This window comes from Ictidomys tridecemlineatus, chromosome 13 (assembly GCF_052094955.1).
Source record: "Ictidomys tridecemlineatus isolate mIctTri1 chromosome 13, mIctTri1.hap1, whole genome shotgun sequence".
Taxonomy (NCBI): Eukaryota; Metazoa; Chordata; class Mammalia; order Rodentia; family Sciuridae; genus Ictidomys; species Ictidomys tridecemlineatus.
In genome coordinates, this window is record NC_135489.1 from 87,499,731 (window position 1) to 87,525,009 (window position 25,279).

General features: G+C 48.0%; 1 protein-coding gene across 4 annotated transcripts in view; it reads right to left on the reverse strand.

The window, feature by feature from the left end:
- LOC101962607 (uncharacterized) overlaps positions 1 to 25,279 on the reverse strand; it is a 122,432-nt gene that overhangs the window by 18,243 nt on the left and 78,910 nt on the right. For 2 of the 4 annotated variants that reach the window (XR_013429813.1, XR_013429810.1), the window contains exons 9-10: positions 11,167 to 11,320; positions 4,203 to 4,488 (exon numbers count right to left, since the gene is read on the reverse strand). The gene's annotated coding sequence lies outside the window, so the exon portion shown is untranslated. Of the gene's footprint in view, positions 1 to 3,386; positions 4,489 to 11,166; positions 11,321 to 25,279 lie in introns of those variants that run through there. The other 2 variants (XR_013429811.1, XR_013429809.1) reach the window with 2 other exon arrangements.

Sequence of the window (25,279 nt, forward strand, 5' to 3'; positions counted from 1 at the left end):
GTGGCACTGCAGCTGGGAAGGTGGGTAGTGCGCCCTCCCCATACACTGTACCTGGCCATTGGCGCGCATTCATTGGGAACATGATGGGGGCCATCTGGGCAAATGGTCGTGGTGCTGGAGGGCGAAGGCCCAGGTGCCAGTGGATCCCATAGTTTTGAATCCCTCCACTGTCTGAGGCAGGTACAGTGGTCCTCGGGGCAGAAGGTGCTGTGAGGAATGGAGCAGGATGCTCCACACCCCCACAGAAGGCCCCTGGGGCCCTCCAGTTGAGGGGTGCCTGAGTGTGGATAATGTTCTGAATATGAGGAGGCCCCACTGGCCTCAGTTGTGGCCCATGTTTTCCAAAGGTGGACAGCCCTGGCACATATGATTGTCCAGGGTAAGTGGACAGCACCAGAGGGTTACCCTGAGAGATAGGCGCAGTCACCCTTGGTGCCGGGGGCAGCTCCCAGAATGGCTGGTGTGTTGGCACAGGGGCAGCTGGAAGAAAGGGTAGGCCCCTGAACGCAGACACGTGGGCACCAGGAGTGAAGTTCATGCCTGCTCTCCGTGATGCAGATGCTGTGGAGGCAAAGCAAAGCGGAGAATGGAGGAGGGAAAATGACAGCAGTTTCTTACTCAGTGGAAATCTGAGAACAAATGCTCCCAGCTCAGGGCCCTTGGGCAGGGAAATTGTGCAGTTTGCAAATGTCCCTTTGAGTGAATTTCATGCTGTGTTCCTTTAGTCATAGTTCTACCCTGAGAAATCTCATTTTCACTACACCAGGATTCCCAGTTGACTGTGACACCTCAGCTTTCCCTGATTCTGAGAGGCCCCTTGTGCATCCTTTGCAGACACTCCATTGGCCTCCTAGGTGACTCCCTAGAAATGGATCAATTTGACCCTATTCAGTGGCACCATGCCCCTCCTCATTCTCACCAATAGGAAAGGGATCTTCTCCAGGGCAAATGCAGGGGCTTTAGGGTCCCTTGTGAAGGTGACAGATTCTAAAAATGATTCCCCCATCACCTCCTCAGCCTTCCTTTTGCTAATACTCCTTGTATACCCCTCCACTTTTTTCCTAGGCATCCACACACAAACAAGAAACACCTGATTTAGATGTCTGCCTAGCTAGAGGCTGAGGAATTGTGTAGTTCACCCAGGAGCACATCCTGCCCAGCATGTGGGTGCTTCTCCCAGCACTTCCCACACCAAACACTAATGGGGGACAGAGCCTGGCCATCTGTGATCCTAGTGCTCACTGGTTCCTGCCATAATGCAGGGAGCTCCTTTCCCAGGGAAGAGGTCTATGTGATAGACACTGAGTCCCACAGATCCTCTCCTGGGCTGACTAACAAAGGTTACTGAGGTTTATGAAGTTGATGGGATGGTGAGGATTGGGGTTTTCCAGAGGTTTTCACAGACACTGGTCATTTTTTTATTGGGCCTGGGAATTAGAGCCGTTCTGATGTCCTTTTCCTTTGCACTCCTAATAATGGGAAGGGAAGTGTCACAGAGACTCAGGCCTGCACCAGCTGCTACCTGCAGCAAGGTTGTTGGGAGCACATTCCTGTTCACCAGGACATTATGCAGAGTGAGGTCAAAGAATGGGAGGTGTACCACACTTCAACACTTGCATGTATTAATCAGGACAGCTGCCTAAGTTCCAATGACAATATGAGTAGAGCCCCTTCCTAACTGTGTGCTATACTCCTTCCTATCTTCAAAAGAACCCAGTCATCTTCAAACCTGATCCTGGAAAATGAAGAGCACCCCACATGTGCTCCCTTATCATGGAGTACCAACCAAACCATGAAGGTAAGCCAAAGTCTTCTGTGTTGACTTGAAAACAATGAGCTGAGGCTACACACAGAGAGTGTGAAAGTGATAACGATTCAGAAGATCCCCCAGAGGCCCAAATCTATGTTGGCTAAGGTTTCCTGGGTTCCTTGCCCTTCTGGAATCAATGACACCTGCTGTCTGAATGGAAGGAGAAGTTTTCCTGGGCAGGAAGTTTGTGAGGGACCCTGGGCTATGGCAGTTGGAGTGCCCTGCAGCCTCACCCACAGAGACTATATCGCACGGCATCTGTGGTCATTGAGATCCCCATTGGGCACTTTTCTACTTAAGAACACTTCTTACCCCTGCCCACTTAGGATCTGAGACTCTCAGTCAGTCCCCTCAGAATGATATCCCAGGCAGCTTCCATGTGTCTGAAGAATGGACACAGGGCTCAGCATCTTGACTCCAGGAAGCCCTCACTGTGACACCATCTGTGACTGCCTAAAAAACCATGCAGTGACCTGGGTCCATTCTACAAGGAATCAATCCCGTGGCCTCTCTCCTTTCTGCTGACCCAGTGTACTTCCCCGGATTAGTTTGGACCTGGGTCTTAGGAGCCCTCCTCCCCATGAGCAGTATCAGTCTTCCCGGGGCTTCCTGGGCCATGTCAAGTGTACTGTCTAAGGCTCTTTCCTTCCCTTCCTTCTATTCAATCAGTTGACCACAGGGTAAGTGCTCCATCCTAACTCCCAAGGGTTTGGGGGGTGACTGGCCCTCAGATAACAGACCCCTGACTGTCCAGGCTCACCTCCTTCTGAAGTTCAGGCAGGACACCTGACACAGTGTCTCACAGTCTCCACAGTGGGAAAAGTCAGTACAGGACCCAGAGAGTGACCTGTCTGTAACGGATGCTCAGGGTCCAACTGAGCCAAGCTGGCCAAAGTTTAAATGTAAACCACAGTGGAATGTTGGATCCAGACATTCTGCAGGGGGGGGGAGGGGCCAACGACAGCTGGCCTGGGTGGAGGGGGGGCTGGGCAGACATTCCATGAAGAGCTCTAATAGGTATAGAAGAACCTTGAGTTCCCTTCAGGCAATTCAGGGGTGACACAAGTGGTGTGTGCCTCTGGGACATTTTGAAGTAGTTTCTAAAATCCACAGGAGAGGGGTGTGACAGGTGGCCCTGTCTTTCAACAACCAAATTGTCTTTGCTTCCAATGATGGGCAGGACCAGTGAGCCACAAAGTCACCGGTATGAACAGTCAATACTCTAAAAATCTGTGGGGTATGGATTGTGTTTTATGTATAAAGTGTTTTTTTCCTGGTTGTTTCTGTTGGTGATGATTTTTTTTTATCCCATCCCTGGCTTGCAAAACACACAGTTTGGTGTTCATGAAATATTAACACCTTACTATAAGTCTTTTCAATAAATGGCAGGAGGGGGCAAACCATGATATTCAGGCACTAAAAAGAAGCTTCTTTCATTCTTTCTTCCCTTGTCATTTCTTTTGAAGCAGTGATATAAAATATGCAGTGCAGAAAAACTATGTTCTCATTCCACAGGTTTTTAAAATTTTTAAAAAATAATCATACACTGTAATGAATGCTGGAGACCAGATTTTGAAAGCAAATTTTATTTGCTAAACCAAGGTCAAATTGAGGGCCTTGTATACGCTTGGTCAGTGCTTTGCCACTGAGCTTCAGCCCTTACCCCATGCAATCAGTTTGCACTGCTCCAAACTGCTAGACCACAGGTGCTCATATAATAACACTAGTCAAATTCAATTTGTGCAAACTGGCCATGGGAAGGAGCACAGGGTAGAGAGCTTCCTTAGCTTCCAAGGACTGCAGCAGGGTGGTCTCTACTGTAGGCATGACCAGTTTGTAACTGCGAAAATCACTTTGTCATTTCAGGTGCTCCCACTGAAAGAAGGACCAGCCCAGAGGCTCTTTATGGGGAGCCTTCTTGCCGGAGACACCTTGCAAGCTTCCCGACCCATTTCTTCCTCCTGCAGGGTCACCGCTGTCCCTCCTGCATCCCTCGCGCCTGAGCACATGCTTGGATGGAAGGGCGCGCTCACAGGCTGCCATCCAACGGCTCCAGCGTCCATTGGGGGCTCCTGCAGGGAACGGCACGGGCGCGAGCACAGACAGCGGGTTCCCAACGGCCAGCTGGGCTCCCATGGCGGCGTCCAGACTCAGTCCCATAAGCCTCTAGGTACTGGACCCGCGAACCTCTTCGGTCCCCACTGTGTCCCTGCCCGTTCCTCTGGCCCCTGCGCCTCGCCAGACAGCCCAGGCCCAGCCTTGCCTCCCCAGGGATGCAGGCGGCCCGCAGCAGGCCTGGCAGTGAGGGGCGAGATGGCCAGTGCGGCGCCCATGTCGACGCATCCTCCATCCATGTCCCTTGCAGCCTGTGTGAAACCCGGCTCCAGGGCACCTGTTTGGTGCCTGAGAAGCGCGGTCCTGGTCAGCAGGTCTAAGGCTCCTGTAGGTGTCTGACAGAGTGGTGACTGTCATCTTCTTGTTCCGCCTGAAACCTGTGAATGTTGGGGACACTGTCAGCTGGCATCAGGGTTGTTAGCTGAAGGCCGCTCATTTCCCTGTCCTTAGCAACTTTGCAGAAGGGAACACACTGAGCCAAGTGTGCTGAGTCTGCTGTGGTCACCCCGTGATTGACGGGCCATCGTAGGTGGGCTGTTGGTGGACCCATCTGGACAGAGCACCTAAATGATGATGGGAGAACCGTTTGACCACAAGTCGTGTGCAATAAAGAGAGTAATGTTGTCTTATTAATTTGTGGTGCTTGTGTACTGCGGCAGTGAAATTGATGATATGGTCTCGCGTATGCGTTGGTGGGCTGTTGGGGGCCCCTGTGGATATTTCTGTGTGCCAGGAAGTTTTCCTTCCGTTTTGATGGGCATGAGATCACGGGGGTGGATATTTGGGTGAGAAAATGAGATGCTGCGCTGGTCCTGGATGGTTAGTAGGAGTTCAGAGGGCTCTGGTTGTTTTCGCTGTTCCTTTGATGGGGTGGTGGGGTCCCTAATGTGTTGATGTGCATTCATAATTTGGATCTTGCTCTGTCTCGACTGCCTGACAAGAATGTGGTATGTGTTCAGAAGTGTGGGTCAGACAAAGTGGTGATGGTCATCTTCTTGTTCTGTGTGGATATTGGAGATCAAGGGAAATTAAGCTCTGGTTTTTGTAATATTTTACTTGTGGTGGTCTTGTATATATATATTTTTCCCACGAACACACCCTGGGGAGTTTGGATATATATGTGTTTGCATATGGGCTATGTTAAGGAAGGCATTTGGGTAGTTTTCTCTGCACTTTCAATGTGATTGTTATAGTTGGGAAATGGAGGAGGGATATTTGTACATTCTGGACATCATGTTTTGGTACAAGGGATTTTGAATAAATTTTATTTTCATTTCTCATGCACATGTACTTGAGTGTGTGAAAGCTGGTCGGTTACTAATTTCGTGGAGCAGTAGGATGGATATATTCATTGTGTGGTGTGAAGATGGCAGGCTTCTGCATTTTGGAAGACAGGGAGTTATTTCTTCATATTTGGGAGTGTGTGAGCTTGTATATGAAGATGAGATACCTATGGAGAGTTCCTTGTGTATTGAGTTTGTATTAACTACCCCACCTCAGGTGTGTGTGTGTGTGTGTGTGTGTGTGTGTGTGTGTGTGTGTGTTTGTGTTGTGGTAGTAGCAATAGTTGTGAAGAGGAAAATATTTAGGTGTCCCTTAGTAGATGTATTTAAGGGACATGGCAATTGAGGTCTGCTTCCGGGGGCCATATATGTATTAAGTAGATGAGACCCTCCGACAGTGGAAGGTAGTCAGTTTTAATCAAAGTCCGCTGACTGGATATACGAAGTCCCACCCCACGCCCCAAACAAAAACTTTCACAGTAACATTTAACTGGTGTTTGGCCCAAACTGCTGGGTATTTGTGCCTAGCCAAATCAGTACATGGAGTTAACTATTACAGTAACATTGAATAATCTTCCTTGTAGAATCCAGCATGTCCCAGGGTGGACAAGCAGAAAATTAAGTTTGGCTGAAACAATTTTCAGAGAAGTTCAGGAAAGACAGTTATGATATGTGCCTGAGAAGCAGAGAACCGACTGATAAACTGAACTACTACCACTTGCAGTTGGCTCCTCTTCCACCCTCTCATGAAATGTGCTTTCCCCTCCCAAAGAGATAACAACCAAAGTGTTCATTCACTGCCAGAATGTAGTCAGAATCCCATATCTCTGTATGATTCTCACCAGTCCACATGTGAGACCCAGTTTGACCTTGCTTAAGTCACAGCTGTGAATTCCAAATACCAGCATACAGTGTTAGGCATATGCAGCCTGCTGTAGGAAGTATAGAATGAGGTATGTGTTGTGATTTGGATCTTAAATATCCACGAAGGGTCTATAAATATTTCCTCATCAGCCTCTGGCAATATTGAGAGGTGATGAAACAGTAGGCGGTGGGTCCTACTGGAAGGAGGTTGCATGATTGTGGACATGCCCTTGAGGGGGATATTGGGACCCTGGCCTCATGCTGTCTACTTTTCAGCTGCCATGAGGTGAGCAGCATTACTCCAATGTGTGATCTCTGCCATGATGTTCTACCTCCATGGAGTCTCCAGAACCAAGAAGCTGACAAAGTATACATAGAAAGAAATCTCTGAAATGTTCAGTCAAAATAAAATTTTCTTCCTTGTAATTGGTTTACCTTACATATGCTTTCAAAGCCACAGAAAGATGATAATGTAATGAGGTAGATTAAAGGTCAAAATGCCTGCTCTATAACACTTCTTAGATATTGCAGGGCAGATAATTTAATGTTATCTTTATGGATTGGAGTTTATTACTCAATTTGACAAGAGTTCTTTCACATTATTGTTTACTCAATTTTTTGTAGAGCTCCTGGGTCTTTTCTCTGAGAAAACTTTCTGTTGTCATCTTGGATTTTTCTTTTTTTAAGTTTTTTTCTTTTCTGTGGATGCCGATGAACATGATTTATTTGTTTGTTTGATTTACTCTTAAGGTTCAAACCCAGGGCCTCACACATCCTAGATAAGCACCCTGGCACTGAGCTACAACCTCAGCCCCTTGGTCTTTTCCTAACTAGACATTGACCAATATGCCCTTATCTTTAGGTTTCTCATCCAGAGTCTTGCATCTAGACAATTGGGAATACAAGGGTTGTTTTAAGTCTCAAAGATATTTGAACCCAGACTGGGCACTATTTTGATAAATATGTTCTCAGAAACAGTTTTCTTAATTCCTACAGTTATTCCTTAATTACTCTCCCTGATTCCATGGCATGCCCATGGTAACCATGAATACCATGGCATGCCCATGGTAACCAGAAATAAATTCCACCTAAGAAAGCAACTATTCTATTGAGCATACCATTCATGATATAGCCAGTAAACAATATTTACCCTTGTCATGTGAATTAAAACGCATATATGTGTATAAGTAGACATATGAATCTATACATTCATATGTATATATGTATGTGTGGTATCATATGTGAAGTACAGATAACATTGAAAGTGTAAATGAAAACCACAAGATGTAATAGAGCTTTGTTTCAAGGAACAAGGGAAAGTAAATAAGGAAGAATTGTCAATATACAGAAGAGGGCCCTGAGGCCTAGATTCAGAAGTAAGCACAAAGTGCACTGCTGCAAGAAAATGTGGCCTTCTCCAGGTAGATGTAGGCTCATGTGGTGATGTGCAGAGGGGATATTATTTGGAAGAACTGAAGAACTCTCAGATGAGTAAACCTGCATGAACACTTGTTTGGGCTGCTTACAGAGGAAGTTGCTCTCTTAGTGCCCTTTCTGCATGTTGCTCACCCACTAAGCATTAAAACCTACATATCCTGGTATATATGGGGCAGGAAGGAAATTCAGAATTAGCATCAGGAGAGAAGAGGTTCTCAAACATCTTAGGCTTCTTTGGGTTAATTTAGATGCAATCACAAACAGGCAGAGTACAACTAGCTCCCTTAGTATTAGCAGTTCTGCGGTTGGAGTGCCAGGGGCTCTCAGATTGTAGCATTAGCAGCACTCCCCATATGTCCCTGGCACCCTGAGCCAGCAACTCTCTATCATGGAAAGCCATCACCAAAATGCTTCAAAACTTCATACATCTTTAAACCTCTTGAATTCAGTAAAGAGAGAAAAGTATTTATGCACTGTTTTATGATATCTTAATGTGTCACTTCCGTATTACACCATGTGAAATGCAACACTAGACAACCTTCCCCACACTGCACGTTTTCTTTAGAATTCATGGAAATGCAGGGTTGTGAGTTGAAGTTTCAGCTCAGAGGTGTGTATAGCACTCACCTAGCATGCATGAGGCACTGGGTTTGATCCTCAGTACCACATGAAAATAAAATGAAGACATTGTGTCCATGTGTAATTGAAAAATAAATACTCTAAAAAGTGCATGTGGCTAGTCAGAAAGTGTTTTGCACTTGGGAATTCCATTGGTTCAACTTCACTTTTTTCCTGAGTAAAAATATTATTTATTGTCTTTATTAAATGGAAGGAGAACCAATACTATTGGTCTAAGTTTATGCTAATTGGGGTTTGGAAAAGTTGTGCAGTGGGCATCCCCACTGTGGGCAGGATTTGTTGCAGAAGGATAGCAGATCGGCTTGCCTCAGCTCACTTTGGTTTTGGCCTGCCAGGCTCAGGTCTTCCTGAGGCAGGGGTAGAAGAGTCAAGGTCAATTAGATGGACTTATCAGAGGGACCCTCAAAACACTCAGGTTTTAAGGATATGCATGTACTGGTATACAGGAAAATGCATCTTTTAAGTCTAAAATTTTAGACTTTTAAGTCTAAAATTGAAGCCTTGTCCACCATTGCAGGAAGCCCTTTGTCATGCTGAATATTTGTTCAGCCTGGATATCTAGCCTCTTCCACAGGATCAGAAAAGAGGTATCTAAGTAAAATGCCATCCCCATTGCCAATTGTAGAAAATTCTATGATGGTTTAAAAGACTGAAGGCTCCAAACATCTCTCTTACATGAGACAGAAGAGAAAGGGCCAACACTTTCCCAGAGGCATTTAAAGAAATCTTTGGGGACTTGGGTTGTGGCACAGTGATAAAATACTTGCCTAGCTGGTGTGAGGTCCAGAGTTCAGTAACCTGCACCGCCAAAAATACAAAAAGGAAAGAAAAAAGTGGTTTCCCTGTCTTTGACATTCATGGCTGACCTAATTATGTCACTGTGACCTAGAATTATATTTGGTCAAAGTATATTTGAGATGACTCCATCCTTCATTCTCTTTCAATGATACCACCATTTGGAATCTCGTTAGCTGTTTTGCCTCTGCTGTATGAGGAGCCTCTTCCTACCCAAACCTCAGGGAAGTCCCATGGTTTCCTGGAAGGATACTGTGTGTGCTTGAGCCCACCTTTGTATTTCTTTTTAAGTAAATGAGCTTCCTTCCCAATCTCCTTATGCAAAAAGTGCCTGTATCACTTACCCTTGTGGTGCAGCATAACTCCTAGTGAGGCCTCAAGTACATGGTTATATTCAACCTATGCATGCCTTTTATCTCAAGTAGAGTAGGTAGAGCTGATTTTACTAAGAACTGGTTACAGGAAAGGCTGCTGGCACTGAAAGCAGACCTGGAAGGTCACCCTGAGGGCAGTTATGAAAGAGAATGACAGAGAGCAATGGAGAGCTGCTAAGAGCTACTAGGTCTGGCTGTTGAAAGAGTTCCTGGGAACTCTCAGTAGCCACTGTCTCCTCCTGTCAGGAACACAGTTGCAGAGCTGTTACCACTGGACACTGAGGGTCACTGTCATTCACTCTTAGGGCTGTGAATGCTAAGATCTGAAATATGTTGTCCCTGGAATGTCAGAACTGATAATATTAAGGGAGGTGCACTTTTCCTATTTGTGGTTGCTCTCCAGATGGATGTTTGAACCCTCAGCCTGTTGGTAACAGAGATGGTTATGGGACAGAGTTCATGCAGGGATGTACAGAGAAGGCCCCTTAAATTAACTGAGGCTATGTAAACAACATAATGACTGGGTTTCTGTTAAGCTTTTGGTCTGTTTTTTCTTCCAGCATCAGTGGAAGGTGCAGGCTAAATATGGAGGCAAGGGCTTGGCCCTGCATCTGTGCACCCTGAGGGATGGAATCTGCAGATACCTCCTCCTTTCAGTCCTCACCCCACAGAGTAGCACAGACACCACAGCAGAAGGCAGCAGCCATGAGAACATTTCTCTACTAAGTGCTTTTTCTTCACTCTTGACAGTGAACTCCCACCATGTACAGCTTTGCCCCAGGTATGCACCTCTGTCCTTCTCCCATGCCAGTTACCACCTTTGGCCTTCCTCCTATATTCCCAGTGCCCTGGCCTTGCCCTCCCTTTCCTGAGGACTAGCAGGATCAGCTCTGAATGACAAGGATCTTTGCCCCTTGTGTTGCAGGATGTACTGAAGGGGAGATCTCACCAAGACCCTGCCTGAGAGGTTGGCTCACCAGATACCTATGCTACTGTCTTCAATGTCTCTTCTTCTTCCTCTGGGGTCTGATGACTGACACTTCCTCTCAGATTCTGGGCAATAGGAATCATCCCCAGAGCCAGATGTTTCTTTCCAGAGACCTGGAGATGAGACCCAGAGTAGAGTGTCTTTCCTGCATGCATTGAGTGTCAAGCTATAGCTCACTTCATAGATTGGCATCAGGAGGGGGATAGGGATGAGGACTCTTCTTTGGGGCTGAGGAGCCTGTAGTGCTCAGCCTCCAGGGATGAAGGGGCCTTTGTGAAGTCCTGGGTCTGGGACAGTTGCAGCACAGCAGAAGGTGCTGGGAAGCCAGGAGGATGTCTGGGGTATGGAGGGTCATGGTTGTCCTCACTAAACACCTCTGCTTTCTCATGTGGCTCCGGTAGGAGAAGTCCTGCTGGGACCCACTGCCCTTCTGTGGCCCAGGCTTAGAGAAGAGATTCTGTGGTCCAGGGAAGAGTTGAGGCCTGGATGGGAACCATTGAGGAAGACTCGCAACAGTGCAGGAAGATACCAGTGAGCTTCCATTATAGGACCTAGGGTTATGTGACCCTGAATCTCTTAATTTTCTATGAGGTGACCCCTGGTGGGCCAGATCTCCATATAGGACTCATGTCCAGTGCTGTCACTATGTCCCTCTATACCTTGGCTGGCAGCTGATTTAGAAGCACTTTAGTCGGGGTATAACAAAACTTTGGGGCAGCTCCACTGATAATTTCTACTTTGAGGGCAATAGTTGCATTTTCACCAGCTACAGAACAGAAATGGCCCATGCTCAGTCTGTATTGGGTATGAGGGTAGACAGAGGGACTTGGGGGATGTGTAAAAATGAATGGGAGGTATCACCTGTCTTGGTGTCAGACTGAAGTTCTGATGGCCATTCTGCTGGGTGAGTCCTTCCTCCTGGTCCAGCTCTTTGGTTAGGGTCAAGATAGCCATGTGTAGTCCTATGAAAAGCAATAGTTCCAAGAAATGGGGGTGTGGAAAATGGAGCCTGCACCTGGAGGAGAAGAAAAAAATTGTGTGTGGCCTTGGTAGGAAGTGTCCCCAAGCCCAAGACACCTCTGGAACTTGTAGGAAGCATGGATGGTGTCTTCTGGTTCACACCATGGAGTTGTTAAATCAAGACCATGAGCTACCCCACCCAACAGACAAACAGTGCTGAGAATGTAAAGAATAAAAGATAATTCCATGAGTCTAGGTTGACATTCTCAAAGTCTTGTACACAGCTGGATTCCCACCCCAGCCCACCTTGGTGAAAAAGTCCTCTTGGAGTACAGCTCATCAGTCTAGGGCAGGAAATTTAGATCTTGTTACAAGTTGTCCCCTTTTAGATGTCACTCCATTTCATTCTCTTCCAAGTTTCCCATGGACTTCGCTATGGCCAAATGTGGGCCTACCCACATGTTGAAGTTGGGAAACCCCACCAGATGTTCATGATGTCCATCTATACAGTTATGACTTCAAGTGTGATCTCGTCAGGCACTTTGGTCTCTGGATACCTGCACTATTAAACTTCTGGTGGGTGAGCCTCAGGGCCAGTCTTTCTCGAGGTTTACACTAGGACAGAGGGTAAGAGGGTGATGCATACATGGTTTTTCTAGCTGTGCTCCAGCCATTCAGTGAAAGAAAATGTTTAAGGGATCTACTCTGGTCCAGAATGGCCCTGCACATTCTGACATCAGGAACCATTAGTGAAGACTCTGCATCTGTGGGACAATGTATGTCACGTGGGAGGACATTTTGAGACACCCGTATTCGATATACTTGGGCCACATGGCCTCGTGTCCTAGGCAGATGGTGTGTTGACTCTTTACATAGGCAGGGGGAGAGAAGGTAGCACCTTGGACTAGGCTTTATAAACTTCAAATCCAAGGGCATCTGGAATCCCAAATGCTCAGGGGCTGTTCCACTGGCAAGAGAAGTGCCCTATTCTGAAAAAATGTTCACATGTGTGCTATCACACTCCATCATCACCATTTTTTTAATCATCAATTTTTATGGGAATGTGTTTAGCTCTCTCTTGCTGCACAGTCTCAAAGACTGGAGAATGTGGAATATTGAGCCTCTATGGGATTGGATGTGTCTGACACTGGAATCTATCATCAACTGAAGCTTTGAGTCCTCTATCTCTTCAGCCTCAAAATCCACAAACCTGACAGGTAAGCAAGACATAGAATTATTTAAGAAAAGAATTTCTTATTGGAAAACTCAAGCTGTAGCTTCATAGCAATGAGGATCTGGTAGCAGGCATGGGGAGTACTGCTCAGACCATGGGATGGGCTGGTCCCAGGAGGGATTATTTCCCAATGCGGAAACCATTCTGAGTGCTCCTGACATCACTTAGCACCTGAAGAGAACCATGTGGTCCTTAGTGAACCAGGCACATTCCTTTACGATGCTCCCACACCTATTCCAGGCTTCTCATGTCCCTGCCCTGAACCACACAGAAAAGCCAAGCTTCAGCATCTGGTCAAAGATATGATTTATGGAAGACAACTCTCTCTCTAGGAATGTTGGGGTTAGGACTATATACCAAGAACACAAGACTCAGCAGAGGTCATGTGAAAGTCCAAGCTGTGCTGAAAGTAGTGGAACACCTGGGTTCCCACCCCAACCCACCTTCCAAAGAGGGCTGTATTTCATTTGTTTGAATGGCGAGAATTACATGGATTACGAGGCCAGAGGTGTGTGCTTGGGGCATCTGAGACACTGGCGTTCCCTGATCATGTTTTTTGAACTCTAAATCTTTCTGAAACATCAGGGTTTATTATGGCATTGTTCATGAGCAGGGGTGATCCATATGCTAGAAGATGGTTTATTTTCCAGGTGGTTGGCCAACCCCAAGGTAGTGAAACTTGTACCCTGTGAACAGACCTCACTGATGGTGGACACCCCCTGAGCTTGGCTGGTTACTGCCCTACACCCTAACCCTGAACCTCTAGGCAGTGGTGGAACTAAGAACGTTGAGGTCGGAGCTTCTGGGACTATTAGAGAGTGTCCAGCATTCCAGGTAGAGGGAAGTAATGCTTGGAGATGTAAGTGTTCAGTGGTTTTCTCTGTGGTAGCAGATGCCCTTCCTGGCTGGGTGACAAGCTCCAACAGAGCCAGCTGTTCAACCCATGTTCCCGAGCACTTAGGCCTAGCCCCAGATACCTGACACACTTTTCTGCCATCTCATAGATCATCTGATCAAAGGTATGCATTGCCATTCCTGAAGACCCCTCCACAATCCCTCCTCCAGATTCATGGTAGGCTCCAGTCCAGATAGGGGCCAAAGCACTGGCCTGGGTTCATCAGGATCAGTCACAATCCACAACCCACACTTCATTGCAAGTTGACCTGACCCAACACAGGCCTTGCCTTTGCCTCTTCTGTCCAATCACTCTGACCACCCCATGTGGGCTCCCTGCATCCAGGACATGCTCTATATACTAGAGAGAACATCAAGTACTATACTGGAATCTGATTTCTCTTGAGTTCTTGATGTTTTTGTGTATTGTGACCTGAATGCTTTGGCCTGCAGAATGCATGAGTGAATGCCCTAACCTCCATGAGATGGTGGCTTCAGCGGCTCTTAAGATTTTAATGATGTCATCAGGGTAGAGTTCCCATGATAGTACTAGTGCCCTTGTAGAAAAAGGAAGGGATGCTAAAGCTCTCTTAGCCATAGGAGGTCACAGGCAAGGTAGCCATTTTCTCAAGCCTGGAGGGAAAAACCTCACTGGACATTAAATCTCGCACCATCTTTCTGGGGTTTCCCAAATTCAGAACTGTGAGAGATGAATGCCTGTGGTTTCAGCTTCCCATTCTGTAGCAGTACATATGGCAGCCTTATTTGAGTGAGACAGAGTACAGAGTGCCCTGGGAGCAGGGTTAAAGCCTGAGACAATGATGTACATCTCCACGGAGGATCCAAATGGAATGAGTACTCACTCATGAATTCTGCACCACCTCAATATCCTAAGCAGGAATTCCTCGGAAAAATGTGGTTGGGTGTCCAGAGAGATCTATACTGGTGCCTCCCCCCCGCATCTCCAACACTAGTTGTGATGTTGCCTGCCATGAACAATCAGATCTATGCTAGAAGGTGAAAATACTAAGTGAGGGACAATCATGTGGAGTCAGAGAACCAACTCTCCATCCTGGCTCACATTACTTCCAGGAATCTCCTGTGACCTTATATCCCCTGAGTGATGGTGATGCTCATTGAGCACCAAGATTGCTTCACTCACAGGATTGTGATGGGCACCTGAGATAAGGCCCATTTCCTCCCCTGGTGTGATGAACTTGGTTGGGAATATAGGTCTCTCAGCTTATCCCTCCCCCCTCAGGATGTTCCCTCTAGTTTTCCTACATCCCAGCCTCCTTTCTCCATGCCACACTTTTCCATCCATCCCCACTGTCCAGCATCACTCAGTAGAGGAGAACGAAGCTGTCTTCAGAAACACTATTTCCAGGCTTACTTCTAGAAACCTGATTAATGTCAGAGGGGCCTGAAGGCTCAAAAGCAGGTCTCTATCCAACTGAGACAGGAGGGCTCAAAGTTGTCAATAGGTACTTGATAAAAATTTGTGACCCTGATTCTGAAGGCATGGAACCTGGGTCCTATGGAGAACCATGGAGTTAGATTGCACATGACAGACCACAAACAACTTCACTTCCAATCACTTTTGTGCATGTCTGAAGTCACCCCAGTTCTTTATCTCACAAATGACACTAAAATTTGGCCTCCTTGCAATTTAAGTATTCTCCTTGGTAGAGTTCCACATTTTGTTAATTGGCAAACCATGTGATATGCAGCCTTCTTTTTTCCTCATTGATTTGTAGGAGAACTTGATTACATTACATTTGGGCCAGTCACACTCAGTATTGGTCAGGCTGGGGTCGGGGTGGGGCCAATACTACATATGGGAGGATCAGAGCACTGCATGAGTGGGGGGTGGGTCTGTCTTGGGATGCAGTCAGGACTTGCAGCCTGCTGGGTCCCCAGTGAGTTGCGGTCAGAACTGCAACTGTAGGGGGGAGAGGTATAAAGGTCGGCCTTGTCTTCTCAACAGGAAGCCTACACAGGGAGACCACAGCCATGCTGGGGATCAGTTGAATAATATTGTCCATCATCATTCAGGAGAGGAGAAAGAAGCTGTCTAGGAAAAAATTGTTTCCAGGGTTATTTCTAGAATTTACTTAATTGCACAGGGGCTTGAAGGCTCAAAAGCAGCTCTCCATCTAAATGAGACAGAAGGGCCCAATGTTCTCAATAAATTGATAAAAAATTGTGCCCCTGTCTGTGATGGCCATGGCTGCCACAAATGCCTCACAGTCACTCAGAGAGTTTTGCTTCCATAGCAGGTCCTCCCCAGACGACTCCAATTTGCAGTGCTCAACAGGACTCAACCCTTTGGGACCCCCTTCAATGGTCCTTAGTGTGGAGTGCCCTAACCATGCCTAAGCAGAAATACTGTGGGTATCTTGGAAGGACACTGTGCATGCCTGAGTTCACCTTTTAAATCAAATAAGTGGAGAACTGCAGGAACTGCTAGGTGCAGTTGTCAGATGATCTCCAGGGAACTGATGGAAGAGGCTGGCTACTGATCCCAAGAAGGCAACATGGCAGTTTCGATCACTAGGAGCTGAGGGTCCCTGACATTCAATCTCAGAACTAGTCACACTAAGATCTGAGAGCCACCAGTTAGTCCTCAGACCTCAGAGCTGTGAATACCAAGGGAGATGTGCTTTGCCTCTTTGTGATTTCTCTTCATAGCAGGCCCTCAGATGATTGGTAAGGGAGATGTTTAACAGGCAAAGATCATAGAGGGATACACAGAGAAGATCCCCTAAACCAAGAGAGGCTTTTCCATGGGGTGATGAGTTGGGTTTTGGAATCTTGTCTGTTTTCTCCCAGGATTAGGGGGAGGACTCATCTAAATCTGGAAACAAGACCCAATAGATGGACACTTGTGCACCCTGGGTCCTGGCAACCCCAGTTATCACCTCTCAGTTCTCACTGCATGGAGGTGCACAGAAAACATGGCAGAAGGCAGAAGCTGGAGATTTTTTTTTCCTACCAAACTGCCTTTATTCCCAGTGACAGTCAAACAAGGTACAGTTTCCCACCCAGGATTGAACATTGTGACCCTCCCCTCTCAGTACCTCCCCCTACCCTCTTTCTACATTTACTATACCCTCCCACTCCCTACATTTTTCTGAGAACCCACAGGAACTGTCCTATGTGATGAAGAACCTTTGGACCTTCCAACACAGAATGAAGCCAGGTGAGATCTTGCCTGAGGGGCAGCCACCCCAGAGGCCACCAGTCAACACGACTGTCCTCAGGGCCTCTTCTTCTTTTGGTTGCCTGATGATGTGCACTTCCTCTTCTGAGGCTGTGAGGTTTGAGCCAGCTCCAGATCCACATCTTGCCCTCCAGTGACCTGGAGGGGAGGCCCAGTGCAGGGCGTGTTTTTCATGAAGCATGTGCGTCCAGTGAGAGCACTCTTCATGGACATGGCACCTGGAGGAGGGTGGGAGCTGAGGAGTCCTCTCTGGGGAGGTGGGGCCTGGATTTCTTGATCTCCTGAGCACAGGGTTTCTATTGGAAGGGCCTGGCTCCGGGACAGTTCCCAGGGCAGCAGGCGGTGCTGGGAGCTAAGGAGGAAATCCAGGCTTTGGAGGTCCTCATCCACACTGCAGCCATTGGCTGTCTTATGTGGCCGCCCAGAAGAAGTGGCTTTTCTGGGACCCACTACACTTTTGTTCCCCAGGTTTAAGGAGGAGGATCTGCCGTTTGGGGGAGGATGGTTGGAGTGGATGGTCCCCAATGAAGAAGACCCTTGACAGCCTTGGAGGACAGCAGTGTCCTTTGAACCCAGCAACTCTGGCTCGGCGGTCCTGCTCCTCTTCACGACCTGGGAAGCCACCTCTGTGGACCAGTCCTCCGTGCTGGCCCCTTGATCAGTGTGATGTTTCCGCTTCTCTGCACCTTGTTTGGCAGCTGCCTCAGAAGCTCTTGTGTCCTGTTGGGACATATCATGACCCTGAGGCACCTGCAAAGGTGCTTCTTCACAAGATGAAGGAGGATATGGGCACTGGCCAACTCTTCTTCATGCATGAAATGGGCCACAGGGATTAGGACAATCATATTTCAGTGGGAAGTGGATCTGTTACTCATCTTGGTCTCATAAAAACACACTGAGTGTCTGCTGGACACTCCCCTGGGCTTCCTTTCTGCTTGATATCCTGAACCCTTCCATGGCTCTCATGTCTCCTTCCTTTTTTTTTTTTCCATCCTACATCATGTGTCCTGGAACAGACTCACTCAGGGAGCCATCACAGACAGGATAATGATAACATCCTCTGGGCCACATGAGTAAGGTCCTGTGCCTTCTTCATCTACCTGCTATCCCTTGCTCCCCTCTCCACCTGTGGTAATTCCCTTTCCTGTATACTTGTGTCCCTTTGTCTCCTAGTCTGCCAGGTATTGCTCTGTGCCTTGGTGTCTGTTCTGAAACCCTGGAAACCCTCGTGTCTCTACCTCCTTTGTTCTACCTGGTGCCCCTTTCTCCTTGTCTACCTTTTGTTTCGTCCCAACCCCTCTTGTTCCTGCCGTCCCTGCACTTTATTATCAGGTGTCCCTGCCTCTCTTCTGTACCACCTACCCCAGGTCTACTGGGAGACCTTCCTTCTGCTTTCTACCTGGTCAGTGGTGTGTCTTTCCTGCTGCTCCAGTTCTTTTGTCAGAGCCAAGATATTTATATGTGGCTTGTTGGAAAGTATTTCTTCCAGGAAGCGAGGATGAATTATACTCTCTGCCTGGGATGAGAAGGAAGAGAGTGTGAGTGAACTTGGGAGGAAATGGCCCCAAGTCAAGAGGACTTCTAGGAGAAAGAGGAAGCAATAATAATCCCATGCTCATTTGCATCATGGGGTTGTTATATCCCAACTACCAGCTACACCCATGTATGAGTGCACATGTGTGCATGCACATTCTCTCTCTCTCTCTCTCTCTCTCTCTCTCTCTCTCTCTCACTCACTCACACACACACACACACACACACACACACACACACACACACACACACACAACATAATAATAATAATAATAATCTGAGATTCTAAGCCAGGAAACTGAATTCCATGAGTGCCGAAACTTTCTATACACCAAGATTGTAGGCCCAGCTCACCTTGTTGACAAAGTTCTCATCAACATAGCTCAGGAGACTTGGATGTGGGTGTAAATCATCCGGTATTGGCTGTTGCTCTAGTCCTTCCTCTCCCAAGTTTGCGCCAAGCTCTTCTGTAGACAAGTAGGAGGGCTCCCACGTGGCAAAGTTTGTAGGCCCGAATAGCTCATCCATGATGTCCATGTACTCTTGGATGGCTTCAGGTGGGATCTCCTCGGGCGCCTTGTTCTCTGGCCCTTTGGTCTTGGCCACCTTGTTCTTGCGTGCCTTGGTCTTGCGTGCTTTGGTCTCAGGCACCTTTGTCTCTGGTGCCTTGGGTTTGGCTGCTAATGAGCGGGCGGACCATACCTTAGGGTTGGTCTTTCTGGAGGTGCACGCTAGGACAGGGAGGACCAGAGTGGTGTGTGAATGAGGATTCCATGTTCATCCCAAATACTTGGTAGTAGGCAGGGTTCAGGGGACTTAACCTGGTATGCCATGCATGAGGACAACCTGACCCAGGAACCGAGGGATATAATAGTGCACCAGATGCAACATCTAGGAGATTCAAGTGGGAGGACATTTGTAGTGACTGGTAATGCATGCACTCTACCCTACCAGGACCCAAGTCCCAGGCAGATCTTGTGTTGTTTCTTTGGATAGACAAAAAGAGAAAGGAGATCCGTACTTGGCCCAGTCAATACACAGTTCATAGCTGAGTGGCAGGGACCTCAGGTGTTAGGGGCTTTTTTTCTTGTAAGAGTGAATCTCCAATACTGAAGGAAAAGTTCTTATTTGGGACAACAACTTGCCTTGGCCTTTTTCACTGTTTGGACACTATCATAGACTACTGTGTGAATGTGGGTACCCTACCTGGCTGTTGGACAGCCTCAGGGACTGGAGGCCTTCGGATTTCCAGCCTCGGAGTTGCAGGAGGAGGTCGGCACTGGAAGACCCCTGACAACTGCATCCTTGGATCTTCCATCTCCTCTGCAGCCTCAAACTCCATGAACCTTGATGGGATTTGGGTAAGGCAGGCACAGGCTGAGCTGAGAATCAGGTTAGCCATACCAGGCAGGTGCTGGTGTGGGATTCTAGGCTATGGAGTATTCTAAGCTATCAGTCAGGAGCTAGTGGCAGGAATGTGGAGTTGCTTCCTGAAGTAGGTCCGGCCAGTGACAGGAGGGAGCTGCTACAGAGGAAGAACTACAGTTCTCGGGAAACACTACATCAACTAGCACCTTAAGGGAATCAGATCTGAGGGACCCAGGCAGGGCCCCTAGCTGATCCTTGTTCTGGCTCTCTCCTGTTTCTGCCAGGAACCACATGATCAGTTTAGTTGTCGAAAATGGTCAGGGATGTGATTTATATCAGGGAACACCAGAGGTCCTGACCCAATTCAGGGGTACTGAGGCTGGGACCTTGGGCCCTGAAAGGATCATCTGGGATACCAAATTACAGGCAGGGTCATGTGGAAGAGAAAGCTAAGCTGAGAACATTGGGTTTCTTCCAATGAGGGTGGGTTCTTCCCTTCCCTTGTTAGAAAGGCTGGGATTATATGGAGCAAAGGAAGTAAGGACCAGAGACATGTCCTGGGGGCACCTGAGGTGGTGGCTGGCCCTGACAATGCACTTCCCACCACCACCCTCTTCTGGAACATCAGGTTGAAGTAGTGGCCACTTTGATGAGTTATAATGGACCTCACTCTATAAAGAGGTACCAGTTCCCAGGCAGGTGGCCCGAGTGAATCTAGTGCAACTTTTGCCCTCTGCAGAGCCAGCAAAGCAGCAGCAGACCCTCTGGCTGGGCTGGTACCTCCTCCCCATCCTGACCCTGAACCTCAAGGCAGAGTTGGAATCAAGAATATGGAGCCTGGAGTTTCTGGGATTGTTGCTGAGAGAATGCCCAGGCCTCAAGCTAGAAGGAGCCACTATTTGGAGAGCTAGATGCCTCGGAGCCCAAACATAGGTAGGTGACAGGCTGTACCAGACCTTGCTGTGCAAACCATGATCCCCCATCAGTAGGCTCTGGGCCTTGAAAACTGGCTCACTTTTCTGCAGTCTCAAAGAAGACCATCCGATCAAAGTTGCTGGTGCGCTGCCATTCCTTCAAACCCTTCCTCAGGCCCTCTTCCATGGTCATGGTGGGCTCTCGTCGGGACAGAGACCGAAGCACTGGGCTGGAATTCATCAGGATCAGTGTCCACAAGGTCACCCTTCTTTATCAGTAGACCAACAACATAATTTCCTACCTTTGTTATATTTGCCCCATGATGTTCAACTCCAAGTATTGACATTGGGACTCCAGGATACTTATACACAACTTTAACACCAAGGGCTACATTGACCAGCATGATTGTGATTGGATTCCTCAAATATCATTGAGGTGTACCATGTGATGAATGTTTTTATCCCCCAACATTCACCCGTTGAAGCCCTAACCCCCAATGGAATGGTGTCTGGAGACTGCGTTTAGTGCTTAGAAGGTTAGATGAGATCCTGAGGGTGGCGCTTCATGAGGGCATTAGTGTTCTTCTGGGAGAAGGAGGAGACACTGTGAGGACACAGGTGAGCCAGCTGTCTTTTCAAGCAAGGAGAGGAGAGAGCAATCATGGGATTTTAGGTCAGTTACCCTTTACCTGGGAATCCTGACTAAAGAACTGTGAGAAAGGAATGCCTTTTTGTTTTTTCACAAATTTTCCATAGCATCATGTATGGTGTCCCAGGCTGACTGAAGACGGTGCACAGAATGGCCTAGGAGCAGTTACAAACTGGGGCAAAGTTGAACATTCCCATGCAGTATCCAAAGACAGCTTCCCCTCGAGTGTGACATCACCAGAGGGTCCTGATCAGGAGTTCATGACAATGTGTATGGGTAGCCATAGATTTCTGGGTTGAGGCCAGCACCACTAAACCCACTTGTGGTTGGGACGTCCCTTGTGCTGAGAACAATCAGGTCTATGGTGGAAGGTGAAATGACTGGGGGAGGCATGGAGTCAGACAGCCAACTTCGATTCCTGGCCCACATTACCCCCAGGAACCTCCTCTGACCTTGAGTCCTCCATGTGATGCTGATGATTATTGGAAACAAAGATTGCCTGCACTCACAGGCCTGTGATGGGCACCTGACATAAGGCACGTTTCATTCCCTGGTGTGAGGGGAATACATCTGGGAATGTAAGGGTCTCAGCTGGTCCCCTTACCCTCAGGACCTTTCGAGCAGTTCCCCTACATCCCAGCCTCCTCTTTCCAACCCATGCTTTTCCTCCTGACAGAGCTCAAGGGGGAGCCGGAGGAGAACACTCACATGAGGAAGCAGGAAAGTGCTTCCACATCAGGAGTCTGAGGAAGGTGCCTGCGGACCAGGGTCTTGAAGCGCTGCCAGCGCCGGAAGTTCTCATACACGCTGGGAGGTCTGCTGGTGTCATCTGGTGGCACTGCAGCTGGGAAGGTGGGTAGTGCGCCCTCCCCATACACTGTACCTGGCCATTGGCGCGCATTCATTGGGAACATGATGGGGGCCATCTGGGCAAATGGTCGTGGTGCTGGAGGGCGAAGGCCCAGGTGCCAGTGGATCCCATAGTTTTGAATCCCTCCACTGTCTGAGGCAGGTACAGTGGTCCTCGGGGCAGAAGGTGCTGTGAGGAATGGAGCAGGATGCTCCACACCCCCACAGAAGGCCCCTGGGGCCCTCCAGTTGAGGGGTGCCTGAGTGTGGATAATGTTCTGAATATGAGGAGGCCCCACTGGCCTCAGTTGTGGCCCATGTTTTCCAAAGGTGGACAGCCCTGGCACATATGATTGTCCAGGGTAAGTGGACAGCACCAGAGGGTTACCCTGAGAGATAGGCGCAGTCACCCTTGGTGCCGGGGGCAGCTCCCAGAATGGCTGGTGTGTTGGCACAGGGGCAGCTGGAAGAAAGGGTAGGCCCCTGAACGCAGACACGTGGGCACCAGGAGTGAAGTTCATGCCTGCTCTCCGTGATGCAGATGCTGTGGACGCAAAGCAAAGCGGAGAATGGAGGAGGGAAAATGACAGCAGTTTCTTACTCAGTGGAAATCTGAGAACAAATGCTCCCAGCTCAGGGCCCTTGGGCAGGGAAATTGTGCAGTTTGCAAATGTCCCTTTGAGTGAATTTCATGCTGTGTTCCTTTAGTCATAGTTCTACCCTGAGAAATCTCATTTTCACTACACCAGGATTCCCAGTTGACTGTGACACCTCAGCTTTCCCTGATTCTGAGAGGCCCCTTGTGCATCCTTTGCAGACACTCCATTGGCCTCCTAGGTGACTCCCTAGAAATGGATCAATTGACCCTATTCAGTGGCACCATGCCCCTCCTCATTCTCACCAATAGGAAAGGGATCTTCTCCAGGGCAAATGCAGGGGCTTTAGGGTCCCTTGTGAAGGTGACAGATTCTAAAAATGATTCCCCCATCACCTCCTCAGCCTTCCTTTTGCTAATACTCCTTGTATACCCCTCCACTTTTTTCCTAGGCATCCACACACAAACAAGAAACACCTGATTTAGATGTCTGCCTAGCTAGAGGCTGAGGAATTGTGTAGTTCACCCAGGAGCACATCCTGCCCAGCATGTGGGTGCTTCTCCCAGCACTTCCCACACCAAACACTAATGGGGGACAGAGCCTGGCCATCTGTGATCCTAGTGCTCACTGGTTCCTGCCATAATGCAGGGAGCTCCTTTCCCAGGGAAGAGGTCTATGTGATAGACACTGAGTCCCACAGATCCTCTCCTGGGCTGACTAACAAAGGTTACTGAGGTTTATGAAGTTGATGGGATGGTGAGGATTGGGGTTTTCCAGAGGTTTTCACAGACACTGGTCATTTTTTTATTGGGCCTGGGAATTAGAGCCGTTCTGATGTCCTTTTCCTTTGCACTCCTAATAATGGGAAGGGAAGTGTCACAGAGACTCAGGCCTGCACCAGCTGCTACCTGCAGCAAGGTTGTTGGGAGCACATTCCTGTTCACCAGGACATTATGCAGAGTGAGGTCAAAGAATGGGAGGTGTACCACACTTCACACTTGCATGTATTAATCAGGACAGCTGCCTAAGTTCCAATGACAATATGAGTAGAGCCCCTTCCTAACTGTGTGCTATACTCCTTCCTATCTTCAAAAGAACCCAGTCATCTTCAAACCTGATCCTGGAAAATGAAGAGCACCCCACATGTGCTCCCTTATCATGGAGTACCAACCAAACCATGAAGGTAAGCCAAAGTCTTCTGTGTTGACTTGAAAACAATGAGCTGAGGCTACACACAGAGAGTGTGAAAGTGATAACGATTCAGAAGATCCCCCAGAGGCCCAAATCTATGTTGGCTAAGGTTTCCTGGGTTCCTTGCCCTTCTGGAATCAATGACACCTGCTGTCTGAATGGAAGGAGAAGTTTTCCTGGGCAGGAAGTTTGTGAGGGACCCTGGGCTATGGCAGTTGGAGTGCCCTGCAGCCTCACCCACAGAGACTATATCGCACGGCATCTGTGGTCATTGAGATCCCCATTGGGCACTTTTCTACTTAAGAACACTTCTTACCCCTGCCCACTTAGGATCTGAGACTCTCAGTCAGTCCCCTCAGAATGATATCCCAGGCAGCTTCCATGTGTCTGAAGAATGGACACAGGGCTCAGCATCTTGACTCCAGGAAGCCCTCACTGTGACACCATCTGTGACTGCCTAAAAAACCATGCAGTGACCTGGGTCCATTCTACAAGGAATCAATCCCGTGGCCTCTCTCCTTTCTGCTGACCCAGTGTACTTCCCCGGATTAGTTTGGACCTGGGTCTTAGGAGCCCTCCTCCCCATGAGCAGTATCAGTCTTCCCGGGGCTTCCTGGGCCATGTCAAGTGTACTGTCTAAGGCTCTTTCCTTCCCTTCCTTCTATTCAATCAGTTGACCACAGGGTAAGTGCTCCATCCTAACTCCCAAGGGTTTGGGGGGTGACTGGCCCTCAGATAACAGACCCCTGACTGTCCAGGCTCACCTCCTTCTGAAGTTCAGGCAGGACACCTGACACAGTGTCTCACAGTCTCCACAGTGGGAAACGTCAGTACAGGACCCAGAGAGTGACCTGTCTGTAACGGATGCTCAGGGTCCAACTGAGCCAAGCTGGCCAAAGTTTAAATGTAAACCACAGTGGAATGTTGGATCCAGACATTCTGCAGGGGGGGAGGGGCCAAGGACAGCTGGCCTGGGTGGAGGGGGGGCTGGGCAGACATTCCATGAAGAGCTCTAATAGGTATAGAAGAACCTTGAGTTCCCTTCAGGCAATTCAGGGGTGACACAAGTGGTGTGTGCCTCTGGGACATTTTGAAGTAGTTTCTAAAATCCACAGGAGAGGGGTGTGACAGGTGGCCCTGTCTTTCAACAACCAAATTGTCTTTGCTTCCAATGATGGGCAGGACCAGTGAGCCACAAAGTCACCGGTATGAACAGTCAATACTCTAAAAATCTGTAGGGTATGGATTGTGTTTTATGTATAAATTGTTTTTTTCCTGGTTGTTTCTGTTGGTGATGGTTTTTTTTTATCCCATCCCTGGCTTGCAAAACACACAGTTTGGTGTTCATGAAATATTAACACCTTATTATAAGTCTTTTCAATAAACGGCAGGAGGGGGGCAAACCATGATATTCAGGCACTAAAAAGAAGCTTCTTTCATTCTTTCTTCCCTTGTTATTTCTTTTGAAGCAGTGATATAAAATATGCAGTGCAGAAAAACTATGTTCTCATTCCACAGGTTTTTTAAATTTTTAAAAAATAATCATACACTATAATGAATGCT